Source organism: Crotalus tigris, unplaced genomic scaffold, assembly GCF_016545835.1.
Source record: "Crotalus tigris isolate CLP2741 ecotype Arizona unplaced genomic scaffold, ASM1654583v1 scf7180000018831.1652172, whole genome shotgun sequence".
Taxonomy (NCBI): Eukaryota; Metazoa; Chordata; class Lepidosauria; order Squamata; family Viperidae; genus Crotalus; species Crotalus tigris.
The window spans coordinates 1524490-1544320 of record NW_024097221.1 but is presented as its reverse complement, the minus strand read 5'-3'; the positions used below and the strand labels follow the sequence as shown (position 1 = coordinate 1544320).

At 36.6% G+C, this 19831-nt stretch overlaps 1 long non-coding RNA gene across 1 annotated transcript; it reads right to left on the bottom strand.

Moving 5' to 3' along the window:
* Window positions 1-1524: 1524 nt before the first annotated feature.
* On the bottom strand, window positions 1525-19058 carry LOC120314115. Its single transcript, XR_005558343.1, has 3 exons — window positions 18181-19058; window positions 3232-3276; window positions 1525-2269 (listed from the first exon to the last, which is right to left on the bottom strand). It is a non-coding gene; the product is annotated as an uncharacterized LOC120314115 (long non-coding RNA).
* Between the last annotated feature and the right edge of the window lie 773 nt (window positions 19059-19831).

Here is a 19831-nt window from a genome sequence, read left to right as displayed (position 1 = left end):
AGAAAGTGGATTTAGGAAAATTTAAAAGTGATCAGGGGACTAGAAATTAAATTCCATGAAGAGGATTTAAAAGAGCTGAGTATGTTTAGCCTACAAAAAGTGCTACAGGGAAATATCTTCACACTCTCCAAATACCTGAAAGGATGTTAGAGTAGAAAGTCAGGTCCTGTTTTTTCACATTCCACAGCGCACAATATGGACTAATGGATTTAAGTTACAGAAAGGCAGATTCTGACTGACTGTTGGGGGGGGATATTTCTGTTAGGAAAAGCAGATCAACAAGGCGACCAATTATCTAGAGATGTGGTAGGCTCCCTTTCTTTGATATATTCTCTTGAAGTTATTTAACTTGGATTCCTGCATTAAGGAAGAGGTTGAATTCTCTGGCCTCTTCGAATTCCAGTGTCAGATTTTATTTTATGACACGTATACACGCAGACAGAATATGCATATGTGCACATATTTACTGCACATAAAAAATATTTTGGTAAGAATAATAAAGCTTTTAGTATATCTAGCTGAAATCCTAGTGTTTTCTACAATAGTATTGTATTTGTATACCATAGCAATACTGTAGATCACAATGGCAATCTATGAATGGAAATCAAGTGCTGCCAATTTGCTTGCACAATGTTTTTTTTTTTATCAAGTAGGCATTGCTGCTAATATCAAAAGGCAGACAATTTCCAGTTATTCCCCTTTTCTGCTGCAGCCACAGTGAGCCATAGAAATAATTTTTTTGGTGAACAGCATGAAAGGTGATATAAGCCATGGTGAGATGAAGTTTAGTTCACCTAAAGTAGGGAGGGAAAAGGTTTCCTCTAGAACAAAACAATTTCATAAGTTTAATGGAAGGACAGGATATCCTGATTCTTTGGAAACTAGAAATTTGCTTTGAAATTTTTGATAGTTAAAGGAGTCGGTAGAATTGAGGCTGAAATATCTTTGTGAAGCATTCCTAACATGAGCTATGAGAGGCATCTCTTTGAGGATCTTCCAGATGTGTGGCACAAACTTAGTCTCTAAACTGGCTCTTGGTTTCCAAAGGCAAAGTGATAGCAGAAATATGAAAATATCTCCTTTTTATATTCTACATGAAATATGACTCCAACACAAAGGCTTCCCTCCACTGAAAGACGATTTCCACTTCAAAACTTAACATTTGATTTTAACTTTGGAACAGAAGGGAATCACAAAATGTTCTAGCTCAGTGATGGTGAACCTTTTAGAGACCGAGTGCCCAAACTGTAACCAAAACCCACTTATGCATCATCGGGTGCTGGGTGGGTGTGGCCCATTGGCTGGGTGTGGCCAATTGGAAGAGTGTGGCCCATTGGGTGAGCGTGGCTGTAGTGGTAACGGCAGACTGGGTGGGACTAAAAAGTTCAATCAATCCCAACTTTGCAAGATCTTTTTTTCCCGCGAATAGTTGAAATTGACTGATTGAACTTTTTTTTTTTTTTTTTTTTTTTTGCACACAGCATCAGAGGTCTAAAGTGAAAAGGTTTTATAAAACCCAGCTGAAGGCCAAGGACTGGGGTGACGGCACACGTGTCCACAGAGAGGGCTCTGAGTGCCGCCTCTGGCACCCGTGCCATAGGTTCGCCACCACTGTTCTAGCTCTTTAAGCTCCTTTTGAAAGATCAAATTGGAACATTATAGCTTCTGGTCATAATAGAACTACAGTACTTTATCAAGGCAAAGGTCTATCAGGTCCAGTGTTCTGTTACATAATGTTCAAGTAAATATACTTGAGAAGCTGGAGGAACATGACTGTTCTTTTCCATTATGAATCCTAATGCTGATATTTATGGCAACCTAGTTTTAATAGTGGAAAATGCTACAGCAGCCAAAACAGCTATATTCCATACTGACATTTCTCTAAAGTGATGGCTTCTGGTGGCATCTTCCATGAATCTTTCCACACTGAAGCTGCTGATGTATTAAAGGTATAGGTTACCTTCCAATTGTAGAATACAAGTCTATTGTCAATAGTTTGATTTCAGATTGCTCCATAATAGCGCAAATCTGGTGCATGGGTTCACTTAACAGCAGTGAAAGACTTGGAAAACCAGGTTAAGGACAGGTCATCTGGGAGAAAATCTATATTGCTAAGAGTCAACACCATCTTGATGGTGCATGGCCAGTCAGTGAAATAGAATATCCCAATTGGGGAAAAAGTAATGTCACATAATATGTAATAATCTAAATATTTTCATTTTCCTTGAATGTATAGCTCCTTTAGGATCATTTCTCAAGTGTTATGTAACTGCAGTTGGAAAGAAAAAGCACAAGAAATTTTTAGTCATTCACAGCTAAAGCCAAACCTTTGATATAGTTAATGTAATGAACTAATGTAACAAGTTGTAGAAAATTTACAGTTGATCAAAATGATTTTTGTTCTATACCAGTGGTGGCAAACCTATGGCACGCGTGCCAGAGGCGGCATTCAGAGCCCTCTCTGTGGGCACATGCACCATGCCCCAGAGATGGCAACCATCCCTCATCAACCAGCCGCCTGCTAACTGATGTTGCACGTGGCCAGATGCGTCCCAGAATGGCTGGTTTCCCTCCCTCCGTCCCATCCCTCCTGGCCTCGCATGCTCTCCTTTTCCCAGGCACAACCCACTGCATCACTTCCTCAGCTGTCAGCCGGCCGTCCAGCTCAGAGGCGGCTTCTCTCAACTGCTGATGGCGGCCTGCGGAGCCCCAGAGTGTGCCAGTCGAGGGACTAGCAGGCTGTGGCTGCTGACGGACACTGTTGGCCCCCATGTGCTCGCTGGCTTCTGTGTATGGGGGCCGATGGTGTCAGGCAGCAGCTGTCCCCGCCCTGCCTCGCCTTGCCTCACCCCGCAGGACGAGCCTCCTGCCCACTGCCCCACCTGCCAGAGATCCCCTGGATCTTCCCCAACCCTGCCCAGCCTCCACAGGCGTCCCTCCCCATGAGCAACATCAAGGTGACCACACCACCTTGGTCACACCCACCCAGTTTGCCATGACCACCACAGCCATGCCCACCCAGTGGGCCACGCCCACCTGGCACCTGGAAATATATAAGTGGGTTTTGGGTTGCAGTTTGGGCACTCGATCTCTAAAAAGTTCGCCACTACTATTCTATACTATTCCAGCTTTTGACACCCTTGGCTTCTTTCCACTTCCTACTAACATGTTTCCCATCCATGTTCCATTTGGCATTCAACTATTGTATGAATGAGAACATACAGTACTTACCCAAATCTGCTTCATAAGCTGGAGGAGGTCTCCAGAGCAAAGTATCTGGAAGAAGCATCACAAATTATAGCTGGAAAACTCCCATAGCTTTGGATATAACCTATATTTCTTGTAACACTAAATTTCTTTATTAGTTGTGAAACCCTGGGAACAACAGTATAATCCAAAATATTCTCATGTAGTTAGGAGAAAATTATAAAATGTTTTCTTTGTTTCATGATTCTTTATGAAATCTAAAAACTGCCTTAGTCTTTTTAAAGTCTTTTTTTATCCCACCTTTATTATTTTTTATAAATAACTCAAGGCAGCAAACATATCTACCACTCCTTCATTCTCCTATTTTCCACAGAACAACAAGCCTATGAGTTGAATTGGACTGAGAGACAGTGACTGGCTCAAAGTCACCCAGCTGGCTTTCATGGCTAAGAAAGACTAGAACTCAAAATCTTCTGGTTTGTACACCGTGTTGCCTTAAACATTTAGAGAATATTCCCATTTTTAAACTAGTATTTCATCCTGCAAACTATTTTTTAATAAATATTTTACAACTTATCCACAGTACAGAAACGGTTATAGTTAGGACAATGATCTTACTTGTGAAAAATACTGTATTTAACATTTATAAGAATATACACAAAATTTCCTATTGGTGGGACGCAATAGGTAGTGAGTTATATCAGAATTAACTTAGTCAAACATGGTAGACCTTAATTGCCATGATGAATCTTACATAGAGGCATTGTATAAGAGGAAGATGTATTTATCCCTATTAAGTCTTTATGTCTCTGTCCATTACAGAGATGGTAAGTGAATGGCACCTTTGAAAACTAGGAAGAACTATAGATAATCTCATTGTTTTTCTCTTCTGAGAAATTTTTATGAGCAGACATTGAAATATAAGGGTAAAGCTTTTAATCTTCAGAAACCTGCTCAACAAGAATGCAATCCATAAAATGAATTACTTCTATTGAATATGTAGGCTTTTTAGAATACAGCAAGGTACTCAGTTAATTAAAAATAAAGCCTATTTCAGTGAAGAGTGAAGTTTGTGATCAAAATAAACATAAATTTAATACCAAACCAATTAAACCATGTTACATAGTACAATACAATATGTAAACCCAGTACAATTCACAATTCATCCAGGCTACCATTAGTTCCTTGATCAGAAACTAGAGTTACCCCTTATTTCAAGGGTTGGGGTAGATGGCTTTTTGGAGACAACTGTTTGTTTTTCAGCATTTATAACATGATGTCAAATAATAAACTATCAGAGGTAACCTCTATTTTGAACTTTTATAGTTAATATTTTCAATTAACTTCCTTGTAATCAGCATGTCAATACTGTACAGTAAATAGGGCTGGGCTAAGTCATATGTTGCATCAGCATGTACTGTACACACATTGTCAATGTGGGTTTTCTGGTAAGCTCAGATTTCAATGAATCATTTGCTAGCAGCTCTAAGATGGTGATGTTGTGAAAATATAGAAAGGAAAGATAGAAAGTGCCAGCAATTTGCATTCTACTATACAAAAAAAAAAAAAAAAAAGGCTACCCAGGTTCAGAGATAGCATGATTTGTGCAGCTAAAGTCCCAGTCAAGTGTAATCCTTAGATCTACATAAAGCCTCTATCTGAAATCTTGGTGTTAATCAGGATGATACTGAGCTAGATATGCTGAGCATTCTGATTCACTGTAAAGTCGTTTATGATGAACTTATGTCCTTTGAGCAGAGGAGAAGGAAGAGGAAATTTTAATGATAATTCCAGGATCTCTAACTGCAGAATTTTGGGCAAACCAGATTGCTGATAGAACTCAAAGGCTAACTGATCTCCATTCATTCCAACAATTTTTCCCACCTTTGGTGATTCTGTTTCTGTTTTGGTATTGAAGTATTTCTTTATCAAAAGAAGAAACAGAATTGCCAAAGGTGGGCAAAAAAAATAGTAGGAGCAGGAGCAACTTCCGACTTCCTTCTGGCTTCCCTCATGAATTTCCTTGGAATCTGGAATGCATTGGGAATCTTCCTTCTTCCCTTCCCTTCCCTTCCCTTCCCTTCCTTTTCATATATATATTTAAAATCATGTCTGGGACGATCATTTTGTTTTATTGCATGTTGGGGGTCCTATTTGATTTTAATTAAAAGAATCAATTAAAAAATAAGGGATTCTAAGAACTGGTAAACACCAAGGGTTGTTTTCTGTATGGATGTTGGTGCCTGCAGGTGCCATGGCGGTGAATCATGAGCTAAGCTGTCTAGGATAGTTTCTATAATCTGTCTCTTGCACAATATTGCAAGAGGAATCCAGAAAAACAATTCTGCAATTTACACTTTAGAAGAGGGATCAACAAGTGGACTCTTGAAGGCAATTTGATTGTCTAAGGAAGAGCTGTTATGGTCCTTTGAGTCAATCGGATTCCTGGTGACCACATTGACAGGTTAATATAGTTGTATTAGCAACATTTTCAGTTGTCTGCCAATTACCTCTTTACTAGGTGAAAACTGGCCCCAAAACAGTCACCTGGTTTCTGTGTCTATTGGAGAACTAGAACTCAGATTTTCCTACTTCTAGTCAACCACCTTTAACCACCACATCAAAATGACTAGCTGTTGCTAATTTAGTAGCCAAGTCAACAGAGTGATTGTTATGAAAAAAAGTGATTATTATAACTCACTGAAGGCAAAGGACTGCCTAATGCCACAAGACTGTATTGCTATTTTATTAGCCAAAGACATGTTTCCAACAAATCATGAGACTTTTGCTACTCACACATATTTTATTGCAACAACTCAAGTGTAATTCCCAGTTAAAGATTTGCATAAGCGTATCAGGGAAGAGCAAGGGAAAACCTGAAAAATGATTTCATTGCCAAACCCCACATATAATGTATTTCTGTGGAAGCTTTTTATTACTCAGTTTCTCAGAATTTTCACCTATTGTAATAACATAGGATCACATTCTCAGGTAGGTCACTGTCCACAAAGACAACTTGGAAGATTATGACTTTGCTTTCACAATGGATATGTTTTAATTAAGCCAACGTAGTATAAATTCAATCCTTTGGGGTGTTACTTATCTCAAATGCCATAATTTGCGCTGACATATTTTCTTGGGTCAAAGCTCTATTATGTGTATCAGTCACCAGGTTACCTTGACTTTTGATATGCCTATCATGTTACAAAAATAAAGAATTCCAGTCTACACCTAGGAGAGATCTAGCCAAAAACCAAACAATAAAATTTCACAATATGACTAGGTGTGTTTTATTCAGTTTGTCTATAAAGACAGGAGTGCCAGAGTAGGAGTGTAACAAAGAACAACTCAGAAGAAAGTACATTAGTAATTAACGACTTCGCATAAATCCTTATAGACTCATTTAGAAACTGAATATGATACTGTCACACTGAGCTTTGATTTTGAAGTAACCAACTCCAAAAGATAGTAGCATATTGGACAGGCTGACAATTTGACCCAGTACTAGACATATTTCATTGTTCCTTTCTTTGTTCCTAATGCCTGATGCATTAGGACATGGAAGGGGTAAGCAGTGTGCTACTCAACTTGGTAGCTTTCTGCAGTTCGCTGTTTGTAATCTTGGGGGAACCCTCTACCCCAAACCTGGAAAATTTCTGAAGAATAGCTATATCTGTATTTGTCTCAAAGAGATAATTACATTTCATATATAAGAGAATCAATTTTGTCTAATAGTTAAGGTGCTGGCCTAGAAACCAGTCTGTGTGTTCCCCTCCCCCCCCCCCAGCCGCAAAGGTTGAAGATCACTGTCTTATAGAGCAGAGGTCTCCAACCTTTTGGGCACCAGGGACCGGTTATGTGGAGAGAGGTTTTTCTGCAGACCGGAGGGGGCGTGGTTTTGTGTGCTGCCTGCATGCCATGGATGGGCCTTTGCTTGTTTGTGTGGCCAAGTTGTTAGCATGCCGTAGCCTGGTACCAGTCCAGGACCGGGGGTTGGATACCCCTATTATAGAGTGTTTCTCCTCTGAGTAGAATTTATAATAAAAGTGCTATTGCAATGAATGAAATTTCAATACTAAATTCCTATTATACATTTCCTGATGCATGGTTTTAATTATATTATTAATCATCAACAATGGCTTTTTGATTGCTTAGAGGCAGGGCTGTAAAGGCAAATGCAGGATTTCTCCTTCTCCCTCCCCCAAAGGATATAAAAACTCCCTTTTTGTTTTTTTACCTTGGAATGAGTTTTACTTCAACAGAATTTGATTGAAAATTAGTTATTACTCATGGCTTCTGGGAAACATTTTTACTATCTACAAATCTGCCTCTTGTCTGCTTTAGGCATATTTTAAAACTAACTAATCTCATGCAAGTGTATTTTTCAATAAATGCAATAGAAATAAATGATTTTTAGCCATAGATGAGCCATCACAAGGCTAACAACCTGTGGCATTTCAGAAACGGGTTTTTTTTTTCTCAAGGGAGTCATTTCTATGGTATCATTTCCTCTGAAGTGTAACTGATCTAGCAGTGTGAATGAATGTACAATTTGGCCTCAAGAATCCAAAATTTGCCTCAATCATATGCAAAGGCTTAATATAAACATATATGTTGTGTGCTCCCCAGTAGCAATGTGATAGCTGTGCTCGTATCTATAAAGAGAACTGATATGGCCTAAGAATTATCTCACTACTTACTACTCAAACTACATGTTTCACCTTCAATCTTATATGAGGATTTAATTTTAAACTGAGAATTTCTAAAGGAGAACAATGTTCCTTAACATCTTAGTTTTTGACTCATTTAATCTGTTTCCTCCATCAACCAGCTATAGAATTATTTTTTAAAATTTTATCTTATATAGCCAAGTTCTTTTACTCAGAAGTAACTAATCCTCAAATATAAGTATTCGTAGACTTATTCATATATTTGTCCAAAGTTTTCAGACATATTTTCCTCTAGCTGAATATAGAATCTATTGCACAAGTTGTATATCTATTCAATATATCCAAAGATTATTGTCTTCATTTTAAGGTCATGTAATAAATGGATAAATAGGAAAATCAGTTTGATGTAGAGGGCAAAGTATCAGCCTAGAAACTGGTAGGCCATGAGTTTTAGTCCTGCCTTAGGCATAAAGACAACTGGGTGTCCTTGAACCATTCACACTTTCTCATCTCTGGGAAGAAAACAATGGTAAACCACTTCTCAAAAACCATGTCAAGAAAACTGCACGGACTAATCCAGTCAGTCGCCAGGAATCAACACTGACTTGAAAGCACGTACACAGACAGATTGTAAGTGATGCTTCTTTAAAAACATAAATAATACAACATAAGCAGATTTCTAATGAATACAATTCCAAACGCTATTACTGATCACTGAAGTCATAAGTTGTATTATTTCTCAATAGCTATACAATTAATTCATAATCCAGCATTATTTTTAAAAGGCCATGCGTGGTATGCCATGCTGGGTTACGTAACACCTGGTGCTAACGTGCATTTCAGAAGGATTGCAAAACTGAAGGTAGACAGAAAGGCGCTTTTATTAGCCATCTCAGCAATGATGAATATTTGGCACACAGAATAAATTAAAGGTGTATGAAAGGAGGGATAAGGGCAGTGAAGAAATAGCAAAGCAAGGAAATAGAACAAAACTTAAATGTGATTTTGGAATAGAAGTATCTTGTAGAAGCTGTTCATTAATAAAAATATATGCAGATTCTGATCACTAGAGGAAGCAGTAGGAAAAAATAGCCTCTATAATTATTTCTGTAGAGTCCTTAGTAAGATACCCATTCCTTTTACAATGTAGCATGATAAAGGTTGTGGAGAAATAAAATACCAATTCCTTTAGAACAGTGATTCTCAACCTTTCTAATGCCATGACCCCATAATACAGTTCCCCATGTTGTGGTGACCCCCAAGTGGGTGTGGCCACCAATAAGAGGGAGTAGGACAGCTAGGGAAAAGGGAAAAAAATGGCAGACAGCATGGTTTGGCGTGAAATGGTCATTCGACCCCAAATGGGGTCCCGACCCACAGGTTGAGAACCACTGCTTTAGAATGTAGCATGATACAGGTTGTGGAGAAATAATGGCCCAGGAGTTGTTGGCAATGGAACAGGAAATGCCATAAGGTAACCGAAGTAAAGGTGCCTTCACAAAATAAAACACACAGCAAATAAAACATTGCCTTAAAAGGGGAACTGAATCCAGAACAAGCAAAGCTTAGTATAAGTTAACCTTTGCCATTTTGATGTGTGTGTGAGGGGGGGAATCAGAATTTACATTTTGCAATTTCTACAGATGATGTAAAAGACAAAGAAACCAAAACATTCAAAATGCATTTGTGGGAATGAAAACAGGTGGGGTGTTTACACTAATAATAAATAATGGCAGATGAAAAATCTAATATATATGCATGAGGAATATAGCTATAATTATGCATGAATAATTAGAAGCTAAGGAATAATTGTCTAAGTAATGACATTCTTGAGAAGATTGAGAAGATCTCTCCACAAGAACCATGTGGCACAAGACAGCAATAAGAATTCAAATAAAAAAACATATATTCAACAACTTTAAATTTTGCAAGTATACAATTTAAACAATGAAAAAAAGGCTCCTATCTGAAACAATCAATATGGGTGATATGAAATCTGAGGTCTATGGAGATTGTCAGTGATCCAGGTTGTCCCAAAGGTGCTTTTTCAAGAGGCAACTGGACTTTCTTGTTATTCTTTGAAGACATTTCACTTCTCATCCAAGAAGCTTCTTCAGCTCTGACTGGATGGTGGGGGAATGAAAGGATTTATAGTCCTTATAGACAGCTGGTCATTTGCATTGAGGCCACTTGGAGGTTTATCTTTATCTTGAGGACACAGATAAACCTCCAAACGCCCTCAATTACTCTCTAAAAGAATGCAAATGACCAGCTGTCTACAAAGAATATAAATCCTTCCATTCCTCACCATCCAGTCAGAGTTGAAGCTTCTTGGATGAGAAGCAAAACTTCTTCAAAGAATAACAAGAAAGTACAGTTGCCTCGTGAAAGAAACACCGCTGGAACATGAAATTTGAGGATTACAAGATTAGATAATATAGTTTTCAGAAGAACTAGAATATTAAAATTCTAAGAGGTTTGTAAAATGGGAACTGATACATTAAAACTGCTGCAAGCCTGTGCTAAAGTTAAGGGAATCCATCTGTAAAATAAATGCAATCCATTTGTAATCTGTAAGACACTCTTCCTGATTTAACTGCCTGCTTAACGATTGCAAAGGCAATCAAAAAGCCGTCAAACCAAAACAGATGGCATATATAGGCTGTATCTAATTCAGGAGACCAGAAATTATACAAGGATATGTACATGATGAAGGAATGGCTTTTAGATTGCATTCCTATGCACAGAAAATAAGCTCCATTGAATTCAATCAGGCTTATTGTCAGGTCAACAGGCCTACAATTGTGCTGTTAGATTATAAGATTGGCTGTGCATCTTTAGAATTAAATCAGTACAAATTGGATAATGAGAAGAGAAATAGGATGACTGAAGAGCATCTCAGTTGGTTATTGTTTTGTGTAAGATTGCAAAAAAAACCCCAACCCCTTTAATACATAATGATATCTATAATATGGAAGACATAAAGTCTGCATGTATGCATGTTTTACCTGCACGAATAAGCTGGTGTTGATCACTAAAAGTACGATACCTTCTAGTGAGGGTGTAAACAATAGATAATTTTGTACAGTCAATTAATATAGTTTAACCATCATTTTTATTCCTAGAAGATAACATATACAGCAATAAATGATCAGGATCATAAGGATATGGGAAATATTATAATTCTGAAAGTAAAGGCATAATTTTATTCCATTGATAGAAATTTTACTTTTTTCTATGATGTGAATTTGGTAACTGCATTTTTGTTTTAACACCACATTGTTCTTTTTGCATTTAAAAATGCCCAGTACTTTTTGTGAGATAAACTACAGTGGTTCCTTGGTACTCAATTGCTTTGAAACTCATCAAATTTGGTACTCAACACATTTTGATACAAAAAATTTGTACCACTACTTATTGCTTGTTTGGTACTCAACACACAAGCTGGAACTTATCAGTGTGGGTTGCCCTATGACTCACTACATTATTTCTTATGGAGAAAAATTGTTTAGCACTCATTGTTTTTGGTACTCATCATGCTTCCCAGAACCAATTAATGATGAGTAAAAGGCACCACTGTATAAGGTTTCTATCAGAGTTCTATAGGAAAGTAAAACTGATGAAAAGAAAGTCATTCAATATTTTGAGAAGTGATAATAAAGCTGTTATTTTTTCATTGATCTTTGGGAAGGATATTTATTTAAAACATTTAATTAATATCTGGTTTGCAAATCATTGCCAACTGGTATGTGACATTAAATTGTTACATACAGTAAAATAATAAATCAGGCAAAACAGCTAACCCTAGTGGAATACTATTATGTCACTCCTTTGTACCATATGTTCCATTTCCAACATTGTTTTAGTCCTGCCAATATAGATGTGATGAGCCAAATATTTGCTGTGGATAGATAGTACAGGCATTAAATATGTAATATTGATATATCTGTACATTAGTTTCACTAAAATCAATGGGATAACAGAACAGTAATCATCTGACAAAAGTATTAAAGCTTTGCACTTTCTAGAAACCTGGTGAATCTGGGTTTTTGTCAGAAATTCCAATTGGGAATGGCAAAACTAGGTAGGAGATAATGTGTTTTGCCATATAGAACATACAGACAAGATGACTAACTTATCAAAGCAACTAAGAAAGTATTCATGATTTGTATATTATTTAGGGTTTTTTTTAGTGTTCATGAAATCTGCATCTGTAGGAGAAGAGATGGCAGAACCTGAGGGCAGAGTGAAAAGGGGAATCAGCCTAGAATCCCTACGTAGCCACAAAAGAACTAAATGCAACACCCTTGGAGTACCATTGACCCTTATCTAACTCTAAGCAGATTCCAATCATTAGTTGAGAAGATTCCTGTGCATAGGCTTTTAGCAATAAATCTAGTTTAATTGAACCTTCATGTGTAAGCCTGGCCTTTCATACCTGACAGCATCTTTGACAGGATGGCAATTATAGTATTGCAAATCAATTAAACAATACATTTCATTATATCTTTATATCTAAACATCTTGATGAACAGATTGTAATTTATGAGCTGTGATGCAAACTTGGATGATAAAACTTGGTTGCTAGACCTGCAGCATCAATACATGTTTTGAAGATTTCTCTCATCAGACAAGTTAAATCACCTTCTCTCTATATATTGGAGAGTCATTTCAGAGTTAAGTGCTGAATTAGAATCAAGATTTAGACTTGTTTTGCTTCAGCCATGAGAGCATACTGGATGACTTTAGGCCCCAACTACCTTGAGAGATGTTGTGGAGAAAAATTGGAGATCAGAATTCCAAGCATACTGCCTTGAATTCTTAGAAAACACTTGGAATATAATTGTATTCAGTTATCTGCTAATTGAATGGCATCCATCAGTTTTCTACCTTCTTCTCTCTACATTATTCCAAAATCTGGTTGAGCAGGGAGTAAAAAAATCCCCAAGAAGATTGGACAGGGAAAATCTATAGTGTAAGTAAGGCTCTGCTTTTGTAGCATTGAATGAAAAAAAGAAAAAGAAAATTGTGCCATCCCCTCAATATATTACAAATCTTATGAATCTGCAATCACTGGAACACTATTGAAGCTGCTGAGAATTCCAGAAATTGTAGTTCAAAAACTGGAGTGAGTTTAGAGGATTGTAAGAGGATTGGAAACAAAATCCTATAAGAAATGGTTAAAGGAATGGTATATTTGTCCTGCAAAATAGAAGAGTGGAGAGAAATGTGATAGTAGCCTTCAGCTATCTAAAGGATTGTCATACAAACAAGAGAACAACCTTGAGGGCAGGACCATAACCAATGGATTGAAACTACAGGTTTCAGATTCAGGTTAGATATTAAGAAGGATTACATAATAGAAAAATGAACAATATTACCTCAATGTGGGGGTGAGAGTGGGAGGCATGGCTAAAACACACAGGGGTATACAAAAAAATATACTTGATATGGGCATGCCAAAGTCAAAAAAGACAAAAATCTCAGGAAGGAACATAAGAATTTCAGAGATTTGTTAAAGAAGAGAGAGTAATGTTACAACCACAACTATGATGAACTGAAGGCACAGAAAAACAAAGAATTTTTTTCAGAAGAGTTCCATATTCTGAAGAAAGTTCCAACTTCAAATTGGTATACTAAAGGATGTCAATGGACAGATTGTACCTAGATCAGACATGGTGGAATATAGTGAATTTTTGTACACCAGGGACATCAACTTCAAGACATCTATCTGTCTGTCTGTCTGTCTGTACAGAATTCTAACTTGAGGTAAAAATGACCAGGCTCTAACTATCATATTCTGGACACATGATGCAAAGACAATCAACTAGTCCGTAACGCTGGAAAAAGTGGAAGGAAATAGAAAAAAGTCAAAAGTTGGAAGACTCAGTTACAATATCAATCACTGCACCATTAAAAATCTTAAACAGTCAGATTGAGGCAGATTATTTTGGAAAACATGTACCTGTGTGGCTGCTAACAATCAACACTGATTTTATTAATCAGTAAATCAAGAGTTATCAACCAGCAATATTCTGGTATGGTCATTAAAGATCTTTAAGCAGAAGCTGGATAAAATCTGTTTAAATGCTTTAGCAAATCCTTCACTGAACAAAGGAATGGCTGTAAAACATCTTAGATCGCTTCCAAATTTATGATTTTATGATAATCTGGAGGGCTACAGTGACTGTTACAGTTAACTATCTGGTTTAGAGATATTTGCAACTTCTGAGTTAGGAAAAGAAAGATCAATTTATATCAAGAAAGGGATGAGGAATAGATGATAAAATTATACCGAGAATGTATTTTTTCCAATGTAAAGCAATCACTAACATTTGGTATCCTTATGCAGATGCAAGATTTCCAGCATTGTGCCAAAGATTCCTGAAGGAACTAGAAAAATCTAACCAAAGAGACAATCAACCTAGAACTAAGGAGAAATTTCCTGACAGCTAAAACAATTAATCAGTGGAACAACCTGCCTCCAGAAGTTGTGAATGCTCCAACACTGGAAGTTTTTTCTTTTTTTTAAAGACAAGTTTTATTAGTTTTTTTCATTTTACAAACAAGTGCTTAAGAATCAACGTGGTGGCAGGGTAGTCAATTGTCTAAAAACAAAGTCATACTCATATAGTTCAGATTAAATCATTAGAAACCCCTTCTCTATTCCCTCTAGTACTATATTATATTCAAGTTAATGTATTTCAATACGACTAAGTCAATCAAAACAATCATCAATAACATTTCATTTAAATAAGTCCAAATCCTGTATTAAGCTTTACTATTTCAGTTGCTATATTCCACATTGCTAATATAAATACATAATTAACACTTCAGGTGTCTCTCCATTCCCTTTTTCCTTAACATAATCAATAATCATTTATTAATATAATTTCTTCTTTTTTCTTATTTTTCTTCCATTACAAAATAACTATCATTTCTAATAGCAAAAATATTAGTTCAAAAAAGAAAAAAGAAAGAAAACAAAAAACAAAAACAAAAAAGAAAAAGAAAAAAACCTTTCTACTCTATTATACTTTATAATCTATCAATCCCTCAATATCTGTATCAAACTCCTTTAACCCCCTCCCAAAATTACTATATCCAGAACAAACATGTTAATACATAGACAAACATCTTCTTATTAAATTCAAATCTTTAATTAATTTTTATTCAACCTAACATCTTATTTAACTGTCTTAAACCATAAATCAATCCATATCTAATAAGCTTTTTAAACCCGTTATATAGAGCCTTGAGTTACACTCTTAAATCTTATTCTGTCTTTCTTTTTATGCCAGACAGGTTTCCATAGCAACGCCTCTATATCAATGAACAAGTCACTTTTTGTGCCTTGTAATATCCTTTGGGTCAAACAAAAGCATCCCCTTTTCTTTTTTTAGAGACCTAGCTCCTTTGTAAATAATACCTTGTTGTTTTAAAGAGTCAAGTCCCCACCTTTGAAACTGTTGAATAACAGTTATGTCCAACTTTGTAGTTAATAGTTGCTTATCCAAGCTACCATAGTTCTCAGTTAGTTGAGCTTGTCTATCCATTTCTGTTGGTTTTGGAGTTGTAAATGGTTTAATTACAGTCCTTTTTAGTTCCTTGGAGATCTCATCAGAATGCGTATGAAGTAAAGTGGAATCTTCTTTAATCTTAGTTGGTTTCACTTCTGTTGTTTTTTGGTCTATAGAATGCTCAGATAGAGTCTGGGGGTCAATTTGTCAATTCAAAGCAAAATTTCTGTTTTTTATTGCTATAGTACACTCTTTTATTTGCAAACGTATTTGGTCAGTAGCTTCATAAAGTTTTTCCAGTATGAGTTTATAGTCAAGTTGAACATAGGGTTTCTCCATTTCAAAAATAATTAGAAACAGTCTGCATCTTTTAGTAGAGGCTGTGTTCAAGGAACATTTAATCAGTATTCACCCCCACAAATACAGCTGTTAAGTTTCTTTGTCTTTTCCCTTTTATGGTAATCTGAAGGTCAAAGTCAGTCTCACCATCAGAAAAAGAAACAGTTGCAGTTTTAACTTTTTCCACAAGGTGTCCTCAGTAAAATATAAGATCTCCTCCCAGACACCAGGAATAACGTTAACAAAATCAAAAAACACAAAAAAGGAGAATTCTTCAGATGTAGACTAAGTCCAATAGTAGATTCAATATTAAAAAAATTTTCCAAGACCCCAAAGTGAATAGAAAAAAATAAAAATAGAAAAAAAGTCACTTTAAATTAATTCAGTCCATTTAAGCTTCTTTTCCCACACTACAAACGCCGCTTTCTTAGAGCAGGGAAATAATTTCAAAAGTGCTTTTTACAGGCACAAAAGAAAAAGGAGAGCCAAGAGAGGGTAAAAAAGTCTCACCTGGCTCAGCCACGGTGGTTCCTGCGCTTAGATGTTCTTCTGACTTCTGGTTACAGCGGCAAAGTGAACGGCCATTTTACTGGCCAATCTTTCCACTGTAGGCCCAAAGGAGCAATCTCAGGCCGTGGAAGAAGCTGCCACTCTCCCTCGGATGATGAGGACCTCCTCAATGAGAGCCGCCCCTCCAGGGCGGCTTTTCGACTCGATTAAGGGTTTACCAGCAGCGGAGAATCAGCTGGCGAAGAGAGCAGTCTCTTCGCACAGCTGCAAGCGCTGTGATCCGAAACCGGAAGTCAACACTGGAAGTTTTTAACAAGAGACTGGACAACCATTTGTCTGAAATGGTATATGGGGTTTGTTGCCTGAGCAGGGGGTTGGACTAGAAGACCTCCAAGGTCCCTTCCAACTTTATATTATTATTATTATTATGGATCATCGCACAGTCAGCCAGATGTTCAGACTGGATTTGGCATTTTGTCTACCTATCAAGTCCTAACCCAGGACCTGGGATAGGCAGATATGGAAGTTTGATGGTATTACAGGTATCGTCGCAGGATGGAAGCAGTTCCTCGTAAGGCCACCTTTTGCAATTGACTAATAGCGAATTTGTCAATGCCATTATTATTATTATTATTATTATTATTATTATTATTATTATTAGGGGTTGGACTAGATGATCTCCAAGGTCCCTTCCAACTTTACTATTATATTATTATTATTATTATTATTATTATTATTATTATTACTACTACTACTATTATTATTGCTGTATACCCAAGCAATGCTAGACCATATTGGATCCATTTAGCATTTTAATTCTTGCTAATGCCTCAAAATGATGTTACAACTAGGCACTGCAGAATATTTAAATGTGAAGGACCTAGACATCCAACAATGCTTGAAGTCTTATTAATATACTTGGTTACTACATAGTAGATCACCCAGGTTAACCAATAGATGAGAGAAGTCCCACAAGAGAACCTTTGTACAAAGTTCCCTAAAACTTGGACAGGATCCTGGTGAAAAAGTACAGATAATACAGATATATTTTTATCTCTCCATCACTGAGCTAAACAATAGAAACTCCATTGGGAGAAGATGTACTGTTGACAAAAGGTTAAACTTAACTGTACATTACTGCCAACTTGCAAATTTACTGCAGCTGTATGTATTGAGGGCATTAACCTTGGTATCTTTGAAGGGCAATCAGTTAAATTCATAAAAGTCAACAATAATTAGAATTGATAAGTCAATTTCTATGTCTTTAGAATCAGATGCTTCCTGGTGGCAAGACTACCCATTGCTGGAAATGATTGCATCTTCAGCAGTGGTGTCAAACTCGCAATGTCACATGACATGTCGTGACATAACATGACTTTTTTTCTATTGCCGGCAATGGCGTGGGCGCGGTTTTGGCATAAGGCATCTGGCCCGCAGGCCAGCAGTTTGACACCCCTTATCTTCAGGATATTGGGCAGATTTACAGAAGTAGGATACTGGGCATTTTTCAATGCTCTAATTCACCTTTTATTTTGTTTCAACATGAGGTCCCTCTCTCCCCCATTGCAGAAATTTGATAAAGTAGAGTTACTTAGGAGAAAAAAATGGAAACTCAAAGATGTAGAGTTTATAATGCATCCTTAACCTAGACTTCTTTTGTGTTGGGGAGAGTATTCTGCAATTCAGTGAGGAACAAGCACAAGGGCTTCAAAATATATTTTCTTTCTCTGGTAGAGTGAGTGCAATTACTTAAGCATTGGGCAAATAATCCTTTGAGGACAGAACTAACCCAGAGAATCCAGCTACATTAAAAAAAACATCTTTGTGCAAGCAAGCTAATGTAAATAATCAGTTGTATAAATCAAGAGAATATTCATGCAACGTGTACAATATTCACAGAACAACTCAAGCATGTAAACAAAATTATTCCTTACTTGACCTGGGATCCTGCCACACCCAGACTGCACACAATAAAATCTTTTCATGTTCTGCATGAAAGGATAGATTGCAAATGAATTTTGGTACAAAGTTTAAATAAAGAATTACAAAGTAATAATTAACTCCAAGTGTCATTTATTATGACGAGATAGTGGAGTGTGGCCTATCTCTTGCTGTGCTTCTAACAGAATGTACTCAGTTCAAAACTGGCACAACCAGTTGGTGAATTGCACACAGGTCCCCAGAGGTAGCCTGTTCTCATCATCCTGTATGTCTTTGTTTACTATATCTAATTTTGGCAAAGGAACTTTTTGAAAAAAAGATAAACCATAGAAGCTGTAGCTGAACTATCTTTTACTGTCTAATCTCATCCGAGATTGAATAAAATGAGTTTCAAGTTAAAATGAAGATTTTTTTTTTAAAAAAGTCCTGTATATATTGTCCCATGTTGCTCTAAAGTTCCATGGTAGGATGTGATTGACATAGTGAGAAATTTTCAGAATAAAAGGTTTGTCTAGTATCCAATCATAACAGTCTGTGAATCTATCCATCATGTTGAACTGATGGAATAAGTGATTGCTTCCACTCCCTACATGGGAAAATCCTCATGAGCACAAAAAGCTAGCAAATCAGTGATAAGGAGAACAGCTGTTTCTCTGACTTGCCAACTTTCTGCGTAGAAAGTTCATCTGATTTGTTAACAAATAAACAGGCATTGCATATTAAATTTAGATTATGCCCCTGCTGAAAAGGATACTCAGATTTCACCCTTTTACGATATAAAATGTACTGGAGATACAATCAAAATCAAGATATCATCCCCCATTTGCAATTTCAAATTCAAGGAAGTCTGTACCACAGACTGTAAATCAAATTCTACTGCCTGGGAAAAATGAACCCAATGGGGACAGCCTGCTCAAAATTCACCCTCTTTCTACCAGGTAGTATCAATGATCTCTTTATTCCACTTCTGTAGTCTTCTGTAATCTATGTCTATGGAGGATTTGTAGTCTATGTTGGTGGTTTCCTACATTCCTAGCAAAAGAAAGATTGAAATTAGGTTTCAACCCTGCTGCATTTATGACATCCAGATCATAACTTTTTCAGCACCATTACTGATCATTATTGCTACTACTCACCTCAGGGGATCCTACAACCAAGACTATGAAAGGAAATAACAGATAATTAAGGCAAGATATACATCCTCTTCCTTATCTTCATCTAGTTGGCCACTTCAGAAGACATTATCTTTACTGATTTATCAAAGTTCTTTTTCAAAACACATTATAGATAATTTAGTAGCTTTATAGAACTGATATCACATAGCTTTTCTTCCTAAAAGAAAAAAAAGAAAGAAAAGAATGAAGAAAGAAATCACTTCATTCATGATTTTTTTTTTCCTAACAGGAAAAAAATGTGAACGAAGTTGTTTCATTAGCTAGGATGCTGACATTTCAATATAAATAGAAATAATATACAATAGGAAACATTTTTGGCCTGATATATTAAACCAGACTTACTTTGAAATCACAACTGTGGGAACAGTGACTCATACTATGTAAATTTCAGGAAGTCAGTTTGACCTTCACTGTGATCAAGTACTAATTTTTGAATTGTGATTCAAAACGGAACTGTTTTAGTATCAAA